General features: G+C 41.9%; 1 pseudogene; it reads left to right on the forward strand.

Moving 5' to 3' along the window:
* The first annotated feature begins 1,796 nt into the window (after positions 1 to 1,796).
* On the forward strand, positions 1,797 to 9,853 carry LOC136393825 (large ribosomal subunit protein eL31-like; annotated as a pseudogene).
* The last annotated feature ends 5,811 nt before the right edge of the window (positions 9,854 to 15,664 follow it).

The following is a 15,664-nucleotide window of genomic DNA, read 5'->3' on the forward strand; positions in this document are numbered from 1 at the left end:
GCCATAGAAGGTGCTGAATTAACTAGTAATTCAGTTTGGACTGAAGGTTTCTGGAAGAGAAAAAGGCTAAAGAGGGTCTCACACTGTCTGAGTAGAGCAGAGATCTAGGCGGAGCAAAGGAACAAGAGAGGCCTTGAACCACACTGGAGAAAAACTACTCGAAACTTGGCAGTCGGCAGGGTGGTGCCTGGGTGTCCTCTCAGAGCAGGGCTTGGCCGCGCCTTCCTTGGCTCTCCGTTGACTTGGCTCCCTCCAGGTCCTGCCGGAGCAGGGGTGAGCTGATAGGGTTTTGTTTGGTAGAGATGCAAATATTTTCTGTTCTGGGGGATTATGGTTTATGACCCTGTGAGGCATTAACCAATTTAGATTTTAACCTAGTGATCCCAACTTTTAAAATTAATTGCCTATCAAAATCAAACTTTGTCACTTGAGCAGTTGTAATGTCTTACTGTTTTTTCTCCTTCATTGATGAATTGGATCAACTTTGTGACTTGTATTCATGCTATATTTGAATGAAAATCACAATAGTACCTCTTTGGAAATGGCCCTCTCCCAGATACCTCTTCTCCAGGGCTCAGGTAGCTCAAGGGGCTGGTATCCTTAGGGTCCCCCATCTGCCTCAGGGTCAAACTCCTGGGCAAGGCATGGTCCGTGGAGACAATGTGCGTGCCTGTTTGCTGTGTGTTGGGGAAGTGCATGGAGGGAGGGAGTATTTAAAACATGGCGCTGGGGACACAAACATACATCAGGAACAATTCCTTTAGTTTTCCATTTGCCAAGTTGTTCCAGGGTCCAGGGCTGCCAGCTTGAGCCGGTGACTCATTCTGAATGGAAACACTTGTACACACAGCACAGCTCCTGTCCCCTGCCCGCGCTGCAGGGCCTTACCACTCTGCACTTGCCTTTGCCCCTTTTAATGTGTTAGTGGGAACCTGGAGGTTACCTCCTTGGGGGTTTCCTAAAACATGACCCATTCAGACCTTGCAAAGTTGCAGGTGGGACACAAGGCAAACAAAGGTGGCTCTTGAAGCCCCAGGAGCTGGTCTTAAATCCTGACACGCTGGGGTGTGAAAAGGTTTGAGGGAACAGCCAGGTTGAGGTGAAGCAGTAAACGTCTCCAGCAAGTCAGGAAAGGAGCCGAGAGTGTAATTACGTGTTAGCAGTTGACTGACCGAGGGCAGCGTGCCTGCATGATGGCCCTGTGAAGTGGCACAGAGAAGCAGCGGCTACGAAGGCAGCAGCGGGCTGGGGGACAGAAGCCACCCACACTGGCAGAGCCACGAACAGAGTGAAGGCAGAGGTGGCTTAGAAGGTGCAGGAGCCACATTCTTCTGCAGGCTGGGGGCCGGGATCAGGTGGAATCTACCCCATTACCAGGGTCTGGGTCCCCTCTGGCGCCTTTGCCGTTGCCTTGGTTTGCTCTGTCAGGGTAGTCATGATAGCTCAACCTTTGCCTGGAGAAAGTAGTAAGTGCTTCATATACAGCTCACTTATTCTTCACAACTTTATCCAGTAAGTACTATTATCAACACAGAAAAGAACACGGAGCCTCAGAGAGGTTAAGCAATTTCCCCAAGGTCACACAGCTGGTAAGGGGCAGAGACGGAACTCAAACTGTGGTCTGTTTGGATCCCAAGCACTTTATTGTTGTGTTACACTCACTGCTCCAGGTAAGACTGTGATCCCAGTTGTGCAGAAATATTAATAGTAGGATAAAGGAACTGCCAAGCTCTTTTCTCTGGCAGGATGGGTTTTTTGGTAAGACTGAGCTTAATGGGAGCTCAGGCTCAGGCCGTATGCTGCTTTCTGTGCCCTCAGACCCCAGAAGTGCGAGGCATGCAGGGAGAGAACACAGAGTGATATTACTGCTGTGAACTTTCATTAGGATGCAGAAAGTTCTCTTATGTTTTTGGAAAAAATCCATCATCTCAGGAGGCTATATAATGCTCAAAACAGCTTTAGAAAATCTCTTTGGAAATTGCTTTCTGAGCCCCAGGCACATAAATATATTTTTTATATATATTCTCGATCATGGCAAGCCTTAGTCCTTGGAGGCTAGCTTTGAATGTTATAGAAACCCAAAGGCAACTGAGAGCCAAATCCGGTCAAGGAGGTGAATTATCAATTTCAAAATTTCAGTTTTGTTTAAAAACAAGCTAGTGTTAGTGGAAAGCAACATGGCTAATGATCTTGAGTAGCTCAGAAACTGACCGAGACATTTCTATGCTAGAGGATTTTAACAAGGTTTTTAGCAGAAGCCCTGCATTTTTAGGTTCCTGCCTACCTCGCCAGCTGCACCGCAAACTGCTTTTCCACTCACTCTCCATGTCCCTGTCCCCGGCTTCCTTGGGACAAAGTACATATTACCTGTCTCGGGCCTAATATGCATTATTTTCTTGGCCTCATCGTACCCAGTTCATCAGTCAAGCCCAAGTTTGAATGCCATTTTCACAGTGTGACCTTCTCACCTGAAACTCCCTCCATGGCTCCCTCATCTTTCCTTCCCAGTTGTAACAATAGATTCCAGGTAATTTTTACTGGCAGTGTCCCTTGACTCCACCACCACCCAGACTGTCCTGTTTTGCTCACCACTGTGTCCTCAGCATTCAGCAAAATGTATGGCGTATTTTTGGCACTTACGAAATATTGGTGGACCCTGGCTGGTTGGCTCAGTGGTAGAGCATCAGCCCAGGTGTGGATGTCTCAGGTTCAATTGTCGGTCAGGGCACACAAGAGAAGTGACTATCGGCTTCTTCATCCCTTCCTCTCTCCTCCCCCCTTTCTCTCTGTCTTCCTCTTCTCTTTCCTTCCTGCAGCCATGGCTCTATTGATTGAGTGCATTGGCTCCAGTTGCTGAGGATGGCTCTGTGGAGCCTCTGCCCTCAGGCACTAAAAATGGCTTGGTTGTGAGCATGGCCACAGATGGACAAAGCATCAGCCCCATACAGGTGTTGCCAGTTGGATCCTGGTCAGAAGCATGTGGGAGTCTGTCTCCCTATCACTTGGAAAAAGAAAAAGGAAATATTTGTGAAAAAGTAAACAGGAGCATCCAAGCCACCGGTTACCAAATGGCCTCTCCACCCACATCTGCAGCCTCTTCTTCTTGACTGTCTTCTCAAACCTCTCCTGGGCATCTCAGGACCTTTTACTCTAGGCATCTCCTCTCTCCACCCACCAGGCCCTCCTTCCTCTCCTTGCCTCTTAGTAGGCATCCATTAGCTCCCGGCTGTCACTGTATTTCTTTCCCCTGCTAAGTTTTCTCTTCAGCCCTGCCTCTGTAGAGCTCCTATCCAAAGTTTCCCATGATCCATTACTCACTGCTACATTTCTCATTTCCCTGGGCACGGGGAACCTGTCTCAAGGACCAGAGCCATTTTTTCCTCTTCTGCTCCTCTTCCTGCGCTTTGTCTCTGAAATGTTTCAAAACTTGTCCAGTCTCCTAAAATGAAACTATAACGCGATTATCACCTTATCCTTCTCTTCTGTGTTCAACTTCTCACCAAGGGAAGAGAAGTTAGTTCTGCTTCTGGAGTGACACTTGCCTTTCTAATTCCCTATGCATTCTGAGGACAGAACTCCAGGGCAGGCTCTAATTGTTTCTCAGTTGGACAATTAGAACAACCTCAGAAATGCTTCCACCCCTAGGCAGTGGCCAAGCTTTCCCTTGACCTTACAATTCACCCTTCAAAAGAATAGTTAAATGATAATGGCTCCGATCTATTGAACTATAGATCTATCACTACATCCTTTACTATTTTTAGTCCTATTGTCCCCAAAGTGTGGCCCCTGGGTCAAGAAGAGCAGCATCACCTGGGAGCTTATTAGAAATGTAACTTCCTGGGCCTCACCCCAGACTGATGAATCAGAAACTCTTGATGGGGTAGGGGAGGTAGCAAGCTGTGTTTTAACCAGCCCTCTGGGTCTCCCTGATGCATGCTGAAGTTTGAGAAGCACTGTTTTAGAGAGGTCTCATTTATCTTTGAAGATTGTAATTACTTTTGTGCCTCCATGAATTTGCTTGTGCTTTTCGATCTGCGTGGAATGATTTGCCTGCTTCGCACACCACCCCCTAGATCTCACACTCCATGCTTTCCTCACCTGTCAAATTCTTGTTCCTTATTACAGGTGCTGCATTCCTCTTTCATGGAGTGTCCCCCGGTCCTCCCAGCTGGAGTGAATCACTGGTGCTGCCCCCCTAAACTATGGAGATGTGTCTGCTTTTGCCTTGTTAATTGTTTGTCTTCACAGCCTTCCATATAATAAGCATTTTCTGAATTCACTTGGGTCAATGTGCTATTTAATATACCTTGGCAGGAAAGTGTGAGGCTTGTCTTGGATAAAGAATCAGGCCAGAGAACATGTATCATACACTCCTTCATGAAACTGGATGTCCCAAGTGAGGTGACCTGTGTCTCCTTCTCCGCAACTGGCTCACCCAAAGTTGGGTAGCTTAATTTTGAAGACATCCCTGAAATGGCTACACCCTTGATTTCTCAAAAGATGAAATATTTGAAGAGAACAGAACAGAGGGCAACTCATTAGAAAAGCAATGCTAAGAAAGACTCAGGACTCCAAGCCCACATACTAACAAAGCAAGCAAAGATGATCCCCACTCCCCCACAAAAATGAAACAAACAAAACAAAGACACTCTCGATAAAGAAAAGATATGAAGGTCTGTAGCTTTCTGATCTGATGGGTTGGCTTATGTGGTACTGAGGTGGATATGACAAGCATTTTTAGTTATAAGGTCATTAACCAACATGTGACACTTTTTTGCCTTTATTTTTCTCTGCTTGTTACGGACTCAGTTGTATCCCTCAAAAGCCATATGTTGAAGTCCTAATTCAAAATGTGATTTGTTGGGCAGATAAAATATATTATGCTCACTTTGTTAAAGATGGCACTGCCCACGTGGAAGCCGTCGCCCAGGTGATATTAATGTGTGTTGGGGGTGGGCTGTGGGCAGGCAGGATCCTTGTAGCCTGAGGCTTGGTTTTAGGACTAAACCTTTCCCACCCTTTTTGATGTGGGGTGGTGCAATCCCATCATGCCCCAGATAAGTGACTTTGTATTAGAGACTTCCCTATTTTGTATATTGGATTAAATGTTTTGATTTCTACACTATAAAATGGAGGCAGACCAGGAGCTTGCTCTCTCAGTTCCTGTGATTAGCATTAGAGGAGAGAGCAGAGAGGAGAGCAAAGAGAGGCCATTAGCAGGAGGCCAGGAGAAGCAGCCAAGATAGCGGAGTGCTGAATGAGAAGCCAGTTTGTGCAGAGTTTGTGCAGGGAAAAGGAAGGAGATGGGGAACAGAGGTGAATAAGTCTGGTGAGCTAGAAACCTTTGATTCTAGGAAACTCAGGTAAGTCAGTAGCTTTGTGAGCACTGAATGTGAGTGGTTTTGGAGCCTAGGGTGTGTTTTTACTTGCCCGCTGGGTGCAAGCTAGGATTAAAGATGATAGCCCACCAGTTTTTGGCTCTGTTGTTTCTTTACCAACTGTCTGAATCCAATGTGAATGGCCATGATGGCAGCTCCTGGCATTACATGATTTCATTTGGAGATCAGGATTTTAAGGAGGTAATTAAGCTAAAATGACATCTTAAGGAAGGAGCCCTAATCCAATAAGAGTAGTGTCCTTATTAGAAGAGAAAGAGAAGCCAAGAATGCACACACACAGAGGGAGAAGGCTATTCTCAAGCCAAAAATATGAATATTACACACACACACACACATATTCATAATTACATGTCATTTTGGTGAGTCTTATGGGTCCACATATCCTGATATAATCTGGGCTTTCACTTAGTTTTAATGTGACTGGAAACTAAATAATTACATGATTTAAGTAAATCTGAGCCTCCATATCTCAAATTAGAGGTATATTTTTCATGAATATATGTCTCTTATATCCTCATTCTACCCAAGGACTTCGAGTCCAGGAGATAATCTCAGACTGAAAACCTTTTGCAGTGCCTATAACTTGACTATTTCTGTAATCTCTGGACTAACACTGCTCATTACACAAATGAAAAAATATGGGGATATATGAATAAAAATAGAATTATTTTAGAATGAAGGGAGGTACAACCTGGTGCAATCCAATTTCATTTTAGCCAACTTCTAATTTCATCCTGGTGTGTGCTAGGGATAGAAATTATATACTGGGTCACAAGAGTAACTTAGCAAAACAACAATAATGATGAGGACAATGACACAATGATGATAATTTTTAAAATTTTCACCTTACCTTATATAGCATTTATAGATGATATTATGAAAGTTCTATGGAATTAATATTATTGGTTCAATTTCACAATGAGAAAAAAGAAAGATCAAAGAAATCATTGGATTGTCCCCAATGTCACCCATAATCAGTAAATATGACCACCAGGATATGAAAATCCAAGTGTAATAATACATCTTCCATTGGTCTTTGTAAGAACTTTGACTTTAAATATTTATTTTATCTTATTCTTCATTCCTTGCTTTCTGAGACACCAGTTGTGCGTATGTTAGACTCTTTGTCTGTATTCTGTATTGTCAGTCTATTTTTTCTTCTATCTACCCTTTTTTTTTCTATTCACATATCTTCAGGTTCACCTTCTTGACTTCTGCTATGTTTTATCTGATATTAATCATACCCAATGAGCTCTTTCTTTCAGATACTGCAGTTCTAGAATATTCATTTGCTTCTTTTTAAATAGATTTCAGTTCTCTGTTAAAATTCTTTATCTTTTCATTCATATTTTTGTCCATTATTTCTTTATTTTCTTTTAAATATTTGTTGAAATTCTTTTCAACGTCCTTATCTGCCAACCCTAACTGCTGGATATTTTGTGGGTCTGCTTTCTTTTATTCTCTTTTTTATTTCTTGAGTATTGGTCACATTGTCCTTCCTCCCTATGCCTAACAACTTATAGTTGTTTACCACGTTATATATGAAAGAACTATAGAGATTGAAATTAATGTTAATTTCCCCTGGGAAGGGCTTATCCTTTCCTCAGCTGGACAGACAGTGTAAGGGGCCGACCATCTCAATGCCCTGAGAAAGTAAACTGGGTTGTGGCTGGGCTGCAGTCAGACTCAGTTCTCTCTGCTTTCAAATGTCTCGGGGGTAAGAGCTGATGCTTGTTTGCTTCAAGCCTCTTCCACTAGTGGGATTTTGTCTTTTCTGAAATGTGAGATTGAGGGAGGTTTGGCTCTGCCTTCCTGGTCCAGCTCCATTCTGGGCAAAATTCTCCAGAGTTCAAATCGAGATCTTGTGTTTCTGTCACCTCTAACCCAAAAGTTTAGAGCTTTCCCCTCCACATCACACAGATTCAAAGTCTGTCAAAGCTCTGATAGGCACCCTGTCGGCTATGGGTGCAAGCCCCTCCCACTAGTATGACTCCTAGGGATTTTGAGGCTCTGCATGAGTTCACTCTTCCTTGAGTCTCCTGGGTCATACCATGTGCAATAACTGCTCTTTGGGAAAGCCAGCCCCGTTCCCGGGGCTCATCTAGATTCCACTTTTACACAAGGCTGCAAGGCTGTGACAGCTTCCCCTGATTTCTCTGCCCTCTGCCTATGGCAGCTCAGCCCTCGAGGCCTCAACCACTGCCCCTAGGGAGGAAACTTCCAGTAACCTCACCTCACTTTGCACATGCTCTTCCATTCTGGAATTCTTATTCTTCTACTCTTCTTTGCCCCTGTGGTTCTCCACACTGCTTTTAAAAACAAGATTTTGTGATATGTCCTTACTTCTCTAGCTGTTGCAGCAGGAGGAACGCCTTGTCTCTGCCTACTAAATCCTACTCAGAGGCACAAGTCTAAAAGCTACTCATCTATTTTTCATCAGTGCAAGGCACACTGAGTCATATTGTTTTGCCAACATTTTATTTTAAAAGTTTTCAAACATACCACAAAGTTGAAAGAAAGTTACAATGAACAATCCACATACCCTGTGGTGTGTTGGTCAGCTTGTTCTCCAAGGGAAAAATAAAAATGCACTCCTTTGTCTGTTGCTGACTTTTATGGTGTAGGTATTCCCTACCATCGCCAATTTTAAGCTACAAATGTGTCTTGGGGAAGATTTGAGCAAAATCAACTTCTGCAAGCCAGCTCAGGCACACACACCACTGCACAGGAGCATCACCTAGATTCTGCCACTAACATTTCAACATACCTGCTTTACCATGTGTGTCCACTCCTCTTTCCACCATTAATATATCTTATTTTTTGTACATTTCAGATACAAGTATAATTCCTTTGAACTACTTCAGCATACATATTAACTGAAGTTTAATATTTATTTAAAGTATTTTTATGTGAAGTGTATGCTCAGTCTTAATTGTATATTTGCTGGATTTTGTTGTAAACCTGTGTAATACAGCCCCTATCAAGATGCAGAATAGTACATGGACCATAGAAATGTCCCTCAATGCTTGGCCAACTGAAACTTTCAGCTTTTTTTGACATTCACTGCCACTCAACCAGGACTCTTTCTAATACTCAATCAAATGATCATTTCACCTAAATATTCATCTTTATATTGGTTCCACTTTACACTCACCAGGATGAATGAGAGAAAATTTGCTGTTCATAACTTTGAAAATACATTCCCCATAAAGCCTGAGAACTTCAGTCTCCAAAGTCAAAGGGCATCACAGCTATCAAAACTGACCAAGTTCAAGTCCCCAGGACAAGCAAACAACTTTACATCTCGTCCCTTTAGATTCCCTTCAGGTCCATTACCCACACTAACTACATGTGAGTCATTCTTATAATAGTCCCATGACATCGTTGTCCTTCCAAAGAACAAGCTTTCCCCACCTCCCACCCCTGTCTGAGTCTGACCACACTTCACTTGGCAATATATGCATTTGGCTCTCACCTGTCATAACTCAAGGAAAAATATCAGTCAACAGCAAAAAAAAGAACCAAAACAAAATCCAGAAAAACACTCAGCAAAAAAGAAAGAAAATTGTCATTTGCCTTCAATTATGAGAAAGGATGTTTTAGACTCAAGCAGTGAGAAATATTGGACAGTGTTTCAAATTCTAAACCACAAACTCATGTTCCAGATGAAGAAAGCAGGTTTGGAGAAAGGCAAATAGAAATCTCTTGCCTAAAGTACCAAAATAGAAAATATTGTCAAAAAGAATTTTGTATATCTGTGATATTAACCATGACATTGGTCAGGACATGATGGCTGTCTTTTATTACTTGAAAACTGTTTAAGATCATAACATCTTACACATGTGTCATGGTTTTAAAGATTTTATTCTGGACACCTTATTTGCCAGACCTAGAAAAATGGCTAGAAGTTACATGAAGGCAGATTTTTATAAACCATTATAGCTGTGTAACAATAAAATGGGTTATTGCTAGATACTTCCAGATTTCATAATTTCATGACTTCATGACTGCATGACTCTCCAATGACCATATTATCCAAACAAATTGAAGTCATATTTCTGCCTTGTCAAACCCTGATAGCTCTCTTTTCAACCTGGGCCCGCCCTCAGAATGGCTTCCCCAAAGAAGGGTGGCCCAAAGAAGAAGAGTCCTTCTGTCATCAATGAGGTAGTGACTCGGGAATACACCATCCACATTCACAAGTGCATCCACAGAGTGGCTTTCAAACAGTGTGCCCCTTGGGCACTCAAGGAGATCTGGAAATTTGCCATAAAGGAGATGGGAACTCCAGATGTGCACATTGGCCTGAGACTGTCCCACCCAGTATCCGGGTGAGGTTGTCCAGAAAATGTCATGAGGTTGAAGAGTCACCAAATAAGCTCTACATGTTCGTTATCTACATACCTGTTGCCACTTTCAAAAATCTACAAAGGGTGAATGTAGATGAGAATTAACCACTGATTGTCAAATAAAGTTATAAAAATGCAAAAAAACCAAACAAATAAAATGATAATACTTAGAGATAATAGTCAGGAGATTGTTATTATTCAGTTCATTCAACAAACATATAGTTGTGTATTTTATAGTCTCCTTTTACACATCAAAATAGTTATGCTTTATGAATAATAATTTACTTAACCATTGTCCTACTGCTGCACATTTATAGTGTTTCTAATTTTTTCATATGACAGATATTGTTGCAGTAAAAGCACAGGAAGCTCTCTCTATATGTTGAGGTATTACCTAAGCATAGATTGAGAGGCATATACCTTTTTTTTTTAGGCATATACCTTTTTAATACCCTTAAACAACATAGTAGAATCCTGTTCCAAAAAGGTTGTATCAATTTACAAACTTATAAAAATGTCAGAGTGCCCATTTCACTGCATCCTTACCAACACTGAGTGACACTAAACCACTCAACATTGGTGTAGTCCACAAAGATCCAAGCTGGAAATCACCATACTAGCTTTGGAAAATGTTATAAAATAGGCTATGATTGGTTGGTTTAACTGAATGAACTTTACGATACCATCTAAGCTTCTAGGGTTATATTTACAATTGATTTAATTATGATATAGTTAGTGATACCATGATTGGTTTTTTAATTAAAGCAATCATTTTTTCTCAAAACATTACTAAAAATATACAGGAAATGTCTAAATGGCATAGCTAACATATGACAGATGGTATAATCTGTTTTTCAGGATTTTTGGAGGCCACAGTGGTCATGCTTGCAAATTAATTCACTTACAATGCAAATCATCTTCATTGTTTAGTTACACATTTGAATGTATGTCTATATCTATCTCTATATATTAGCTCAGGCTACCATAACAAAATATATAGACTGGGTGGCTTAAACAACAGACATGAATTTCTCACAGTTCTGGGGAATAAAAGTCTGAGATCAGAGTGGTAACATAGTAGGATTCTGGTGAGAGCTCTCTTCTTGGATTGCAGATGGCTGCCTTCTCACTGTGTCCTCACATGGCAGAGAGAGAGAGAGAGAGAGAGAGAGAGAGATTTCTTTTCTTATAAAGCCACACAGTTTTATTGGATTATAATCTTATTTAATCTTAATTACCTCCTAAAGACCCTATTATCAGATATAGTCATATGGGGGTTAGGGCTTCAACATATAAATTTGAGGGATGGGGCACAGTTTAATCTATAGCCATAGGTATGTTTAATAAAAATGTACTATTGGGATACTATTTGAACAATATTAAAATATATTTTTTAAAATTACAAGCCATTGAATTGATTTTGTCTCAAGCTTTGGTCTCAAGACTCTGTGACCCCTTGAGAAGTGTCTGTGGGTAAGATGGAATATTTCTGCTCCAAACAAAGATAGAAACAGTGCCAGAGTTCTCTGAGGACTTTATAGCAGACCTTGTCCCCACAGACCAAGGATCAATGCCAACACCCTATTGTGGTTATTTACTGCTGTGTGACAATCATCTTACAATAGAGTGGCTGAAAACAACAACAATAATCTGTCATGGTTTCTATGGGTCAGGAATTAGGGAAGGGCTTGACTGGGTGATTCTGGTTTTGGGTCTTTCCTGTGGTTGTAATCAGATGGTAGTTGAAGCTAGAGCAGTGGACAGGGAATGATTAGAGCAGCTGGAGGCTGGCTGGGTATCCCTTTCCCTGAAGATAGTCTCAGAACTTCTCTGTGTGGTTTCTCGATGGGCTAGTGTGAGCTTCCTCATAGCATGCTGGCCTCCAGGCAGTCAGATTACTCATATGAGGCTCAGTGCTGTAGTGCAGCATTATTGCTCACAAGGTGAAAGTTGCATCCTTGTCTATGACTTAGCCTCTGATGTCATGCAATGCCACTTCCTTGACATTTTATTGGTTACAAATGAGGCACAAGCCCACCCAGATTCAAGGGAAAAAGAATTAGACTCTACCATTAATGGGAGGATGACAAGGTTCCAGAAGAACACATGGGATGAGAGTTATTGATGCATTCATCTTTGTCTTCATACAGTCCTCCACAAGCCCTGTTATAGGATATCCAGACTTGAGAAATGAGTGTTTCCCACTAAATCTCCATGGACAGTCCCAATTCTAAAATGTGTGCAGTTCTGAGCACCTATTTTAATCAGGAGCAAGAGAGAATGTGAAAGCTCATCCCCTGAGGAATGATCATAGGAACTAATTTTCTTTGTTCTGGATAAGATATGTGAGAGGAGATGCAATCACTATTTTAACACATTTGAAGGACTGTCAGGTGGAAAAGGGAATAGGCTTAGTCTAGAGCAGCGGTCGGCAAACTGCGGCTCACAAACCACATGCGGCTCTTTGGCCCCTTGAGTGTGGCTCTTCCACAAAATACCATGTGCGGGCGCTACCTCGATAAGGAATGTACCTCCCTATATAGTTTAAGTTTAAAAAATTTGGCTCTCAAAAGAAATTTCAATCGTTGTACTGTTGATATTTGGCTCTGTTGACTAATGAGTTTGCCGACCACTGGGACTGTTCCAGAAGGGGGGATGACTACAGGACTCTGAGTATCCCAGTGATGAAGCTCAGAGGGTTCCTGGGCTCATTACCTCTGTTACATATCCTACATCCAGCTTTCTCTTAAAATGTATCTTTTGATTAAAAATTAGAAAGTTTTTAAACCATTAGACTTGATCAAATAAATGAGTGTTACAGTGGCAAAATTTGGTATAGTCACATTTTGTCTAATATAAACTATACCCTAGGCCTATGCCTCTCAAATAGGAGTTCCCATATCCCAGGGGGTACAGGTATTGTGCTAGTGGATCCTGAAAAATATAAGATAAATATACTAGTACAATATTCATATGTATTTTAAATTAAAAACTCTAAGAAAATTTCCCAGTTGCAGATAGTTAATCAGAGTGACCACGCCCCTAGCAGATCCCCAACTCCATTTCCCTGGGGATAACATGTAGAAAAGATTGACTGACATAGCTCAGGGCACAGACTGAAGAGCAGGGATGCCTGGGTTCAAGTCCTGGCTCTGTTACTAGTTATGTAACCCTGGGCAACTTAACCTCTCTGTACTCTAGTTTGCTCATCTGTGAACTGGGGGTAATACCTACCTTGTTGGATGATTGCAAAGACAAAATGAATTATATACTTAAGTATATATTTAATAATAGTACTTAGAGCAGTGCCCACCATAAAGTACCACCTAAGTATTTATTGAATAAAAGTGTGAGGAGTATGAAGAGCCTCCTTTGGAAGATAATGAACAGGCACTTTGTCACTGCATGATCATGAGCAGGGTCTGGAACTCATGCATTTTGTTTAAGGAATCACTATAGAATGGGTCAGAGCCCATACTTCCAGAAGGAATTTTACAAAACTGAGAGAATCTGAGGCCACACACCTGCTGGGTGGTTTTTGATAGTCTAGACTAGAGGTCAGCAAACCTATTCTGCAAAGGGCAGAATAGTAAGTATCTTTAGGTTTGTAGCTCATGTGACCTTTGTTGCAACTATTCAAATCTGCCATTGCAGCACAAAGGCAGCCATAGACCATGCATACATGAATTAAATGAATGGTTGGACTGAATTTGGCTCATGGTCCATATTTATAGCTTGCTGATTCTAGTCTAGATCATGCTTTGCTGGGCCTGAGCAAACTGGAAATAAAGTGTTTTTAGACAAGGCTGAAGAGCAAAAAGCATTGGAAGAGGAGGCAAAGCAGAATAGTACCACGACCATGCCACCTCTCTTCCTGGGGCAAACTCACTCTGAGGTTGAACAGGTCCTCTGTGTGTGACTTGAACACTTAGTGCCACGCATCCACAGACACAGAGGGGGACCATGTTGGGGATGAGAGTACGCAAGTCATTTATTCTCATCATTACATGTTCTATTATTGTATTGCGAGGTCTTTGGGAAGAGAGTTGAGGTTTTTATTTTCCTTCAAACCAGCTCTAAAGCCCAGAACAATGCTGTCCATTCTGTGGATGGTCAGTGATCCCTTGCTGACTCTCTATTTCTTCACCTGCAGTAAGATCACGCCAGGCCCATATGGAAACCTAAAAGTTCAGGAGGGACTAATTCAGTGAGACTCTTCCAAAGGAAGTTCAGTCCCTGTGGGAAGTGATTGCACACTGATGGAATTTTTGCACACTGAATGGAAAGGTGATCTTTGACTTTTGGCTGTGTCAGAGTAATAAGTGGGAGACTGATTATTTCTAAGAGTGCAGTTCTTCCCGGCACTGATAAGAATGGAATTCAAGCTACCATGGAGAGTCAAGTCACTAATTAGTCCCAGAAGCCTCTCTGCCTTGAACCACTGTTATATTAATTATGCATTAAATTAGAATGTTTGCAAAGGCCCAGAGCCAGCTGTGCTGCGGAGCCTGAACAGCACGGGGAGATCAAGGAGAGTCCTGCCCAGCACACTGCAGGGACCGGCCAGAGAAGCCCAAGGCCCGAGTGCGCAATGACCCTGCCTGATCTCTGACCCAGCTGTTCGCAGCCTCCTGCCAGAGAGCTTGTTCTTGGCACTGAGTGGACAAAAGGAGGGGAGGAAGAAAATGAGGGCCGCCCCTCAGTCCAGCTCTCTGCTCTGTTGCAGTCGTGCTCAGCTGAGAAAAAACACAGAATGATCATTTGGACATTTTTTCCCTCACAGTAACAAATACAAGATACTCCCAGGTGTTTGCTAACACGGAGATAACAGTCTGGACTCTTGTCTGACACTCAGTTTTTATCTCAAGTGTTTGGAGCTGGGTAGACCTGGCTGTAGCTTTGGTTCAACTATTTTATCTCTTTCTCTTCTTCTTCCACCTCCTCCTCCCTTCTTGTGTTCTCCATAAGCATAAAACCAAAATATACTAGCCTCTCAGTTGTAAAATAAACAGATGATAAATGGCAGTCTCTGTGACTGTCGGGTTATAATTCCATTGAGGGCTGGGGTTGAAGTCATAAACCACAAGAAGTGAAGCGTGACCTATAAATAGCCTTCCGATGGAATTACAGCCTCATAACTCAAAAGAGACCTTTGAAAAAATAATTCTTAAACCTAGCTTTAATTCCAAGAAAGAGGCCAGACTATAGTAATATCTTATAATCCGTTCATCAGTAAACAAATAATTCCTCTGTATTAATGTGACATTTATTATGTTAAGGTGAATATCCTGACTGCTCTCTGGGAGGTTTTTCCTGAAACAAGGCAGCAGTGCCCCAAACAGAACTGAAAAGAGGCATACTGGAGCCCTATAGTTAGAAAGGCCACCACAGATGAACATAAATGTGCACAAGGTGAGGAGATACCTAGGGGTGGAGAGAAGAAGTGACTCCTGACAATGGAGGTGGGGATGGGGGTGGCAAGAAAAACAATGGGGTTGTGGTGGCAAGAAAAGTAATTTTCACACTTTTCCTCTCATCTTTTTTCACTTGTGTGATAGCCTGAAGTGGCTGAGCTTGAATTTTATGGGAAGTAATAGATCGACATAAATTTCATCCCTGCTGTAAACATGTTTGCTATTTTCCAAACCAATTCTGCTTGATCTTGTAATTCATTAAAACCGGTTGATCTCATATATCCCAAGAGTTATGACAGGCTTTTCCATGATGGTTTCTTGTGTGATGAAAGCAAATATTCACACATTACAGAGAAAATAAACCAAATCCAACAATTCTGCAGGAGTAGGATGTTTAAATGGGAGCTTCTGGTGATCATAAATTAAGCCATCAAAATCCCCTAAGAATCCACTGTAGCCTTAGTATTAAATAAAACAACGTATATTTAAGGATGAGCAAATG

Source organism: Saccopteryx leptura, chromosome 2 (assembly GCF_036850995.1).
Source record: "Saccopteryx leptura isolate mSacLep1 chromosome 2, mSacLep1_pri_phased_curated, whole genome shotgun sequence".
NCBI classification, from domain to species: domain Eukaryota; kingdom Metazoa; phylum Chordata; class Mammalia; order Chiroptera; family Emballonuridae; genus Saccopteryx; species Saccopteryx leptura.